We start from the raw sequence: 3014 nt of genomic DNA, 5'->3' as shown, positions 1-3014 counted from the left end.
GCCGTCCACCGCATGGCCGGTCCAGCCGCCGCCGCCGCCGCCGGCGTCCCAGGGCCTGCTTCCACCGCCGTTCTCCGCGCCATCATCATCCGGGACCAGCTCGGGCGCGGCCTCGACTACCGGGTTACCGATCCATCAGATCCGATTTCCCCCGTCCCCGTCCCCCCTGCCAGCATGGGCGATGGGGTCTTCGCCTCCGCTGGTCTACACCACGGCCTCGGTTGAGCCGACTCCGTTCCCATAGTTCGGTGGGCCATCCGGTCCCGCCAGCCAGTACCCGGACTACTCCGATCTTCACTGTTCCAAGCCTCCAAGCCTGCTCGGCACGGCGGGCCACAGCCGACACCGCCGCGGTTCGCCAAACTTGACTTCGCCACCTATGACGGCATGGAGGATCCCCTTAACTGGCTCAACCAGTGTGAGCGGTTCTTTCACGGGCAGCGCACCTCGCGTCGGAGCGGACGTGGCTCGCGTCTTACCACCTCTGTGGCGCGGCCCAGACCTGGTATTACACCCTCGAGTAGGACGAGGGCGCCCTGCATGCGTGTGCGCGTTTCCGCGAGCTCTGCCTCCTTCGCTTCGGGCCTCCGGTTCGCGGGAGCCGCCTGGCGGCGCTCGGTCGCCTCCCCTTCACCTCCACGGTGCAGGACTTCGCCGACCGTTTTCAGGCCCCGGCCTGCCATGCGACGGGCATTACGGCCCAGCAGCGGGCCGACCTCTTCGTTGGTGGCCTTCCGGACCACATCCGCGTCGACGTGGAGCTCCGTGGACCTCAGGATCTCCAGCAGGCCATGTACTACGCCCGCGCCTTCGAGAGTCAGGCCCAGGCCATGCAGCCTGCCGTGCCACCGCGGGGAGGCCGCCCGACCACACGTCCAGGCCCAGCGCCCGGCCGTCCACCTCAGGCCGCGCCGGCACCCCCAGCAACGACACGGCCCTTCCATCGTCTTTCTCCGGCGGAGCAGATGGAGCGGTGGCGCCAAGGCCTTTGCTTTAACTGTGATGAGCCCTACACGCCGACACATGTCTGTCTGTGATAACCCACAAGTATAGGGGATCACAACAGTTTTCGAGGGTAAAGCATTCAACCCAAATTTATTGACTCGACACAAGGGGAGCCAAAGAATATTCTCAAGTATTAGCAGCTGAGTTGTCAATTCAACCACACCTGGAAACTTAATATCTGCAGCAAAGTGTTTAGTAGCAAAGTAATATGATAGTAGTGGTAACGGTAGCAAAAGGTAACAGTAATAAAAGTAATGTTTTTGGTATTTTGTAGTGATGATAGCAATAGCAACGGAAAAGTAAATAAGCGGAGAACAATATATGGAAAGCTTGTAGGCAATGGATAGTGATGGAGAATTATGCCGGATGCGGTTCATCATGTAACAGTCATAACCTAGAGTGACACAGAACTAGCTCCAGTTCATTGATATAATGTAGGCATGTATTCTGAATATAGTCATACGTGCTTATGGAAAAAAACTTGCATGACATCTTTTGTCCTACCCTCCCGTGGCAGCGGGGTCCTTACGGAAACTAAGTGATGAAGCTATGTACCTAGGGTAGGGTCATGGACCTGTCCCAACTGCCCTACCCAAGGACATCTCTAGAAGAAATCACCTTTCAATCGACTTGGAGGTGTTCCACTCGACAGACTCGAAGACACTTGACCAAGAAGCAATCACTCGACCATGACCCAACCACTCGACGGCCAAGAGACCTAAAGGCACTCCACACGCTAACGGTCGGTTATTAAGTAGCTTTTATGGTCATCATAGCACTTTATTAGGGGTGTTACCAGTAACGCCCGACCTTAATGTATTTAAAACCCTGCACAACTGAGGGCCGGAGGGGTCCGGCAAACTCTATATAAGTCACCCCCCTCCTCAGTGTAAAGGGTTCGCACCCCTGTAATTCATACACACATAATCCAGTCGACCACCTTCGGGCTCCGAGACGTAGGGATATTACTTCCTCCGAGAAGGGCCTGAACTCGTAAACCTCGTGTGCTTACAACTACTCCATAGCTAAGATCTTGCCTCTCCATACCTACCCCCCTACATTACTGTCAGGCTTAGAACCACGACAGTTGGCGCCCACCGTGGGGCTGGTGTTTTAGCGATTTGTTGGAGGAATTGCGATCTTTTCCGATCCAAATCATCATGGTTTCTGCCGGAGTTTTGGTGGAGGGCCGCGAGATCCGTCTCGGTGCGCTCACATCCATCCCTGACGTCTCCGCTTGGCTTCAGGAGGCTCCGCTCGACGTGGACGCACTCCCTGTCCGCGGGGCAACGCACTTTCGCGCGTGCGTCCGCGGTGTCCTCTTGCGGCAACCCTCGACCCATTATCGGTCGGTTCCTGTGTTGTCCTCCCTCCCTGTTTCCCGCCGGCGCAAGCGCTTCGGTCGGTCGAGACTTCAGCGGTGGGTGAGACACGCGGCGGCACGCCAGTCGGCCACCCCTCAAGTCGCGGTGATCGAGCCCGACGAATCCCTCTACGGCCTGTTCGACCTGTCGACCGGCTCTGCAGAGACCGCATCCGAGTGCGACAGCAGTGATCCGGCGGCGGAGGTTCTGATGGTCGATGGACCGCCCAGTCCTCCTGGTTTTTCCCGCACCGATGGAGGCGCAGGTGGAGGCGACCCGTCGCGTCCCCATGAGGAATATCTCCCCGAGCCTCTCACGTCGCTATAGAGAGAAGAACTTCGTCGCCGGAACATGGATGCACTGCACACTCCTATCGTTGGAGAAACCCCCGAGGCTCGTGCCTTGGAGGACCGCGCCTGGCAAACTTGGCCGAGCGCACTCGACTGGAGAACCTCCAGCGAGCACTCGACGAGCGTGCGCAACAACGGGTTCCAGAATCCAGTCGACGCCAGCTCTTTCCGCCCCCGCAGGTATATCGAACTCCGATTCAGAATTTAGCAGCTGTAGCCCGTATAGCAGAGTCAATTCAGCCTTCCCAGTCGGAGGCTGGCAGAGGCTTGCTGCAGATCAGAGTGTTACTCCGGG

The sequence above is a fragment of the Triticum aestivum genome, chromosome 6A (genome assembly GCF_018294505.1).
Source record: "Triticum aestivum cultivar Chinese Spring chromosome 6A, IWGSC CS RefSeq v2.1, whole genome shotgun sequence".
NCBI classification, from domain to species: domain Eukaryota; kingdom Viridiplantae; phylum Streptophyta; class Magnoliopsida; order Poales; family Poaceae; genus Triticum; species Triticum aestivum.
Note: the sequence above shows the minus strand (reverse complement) of the source record.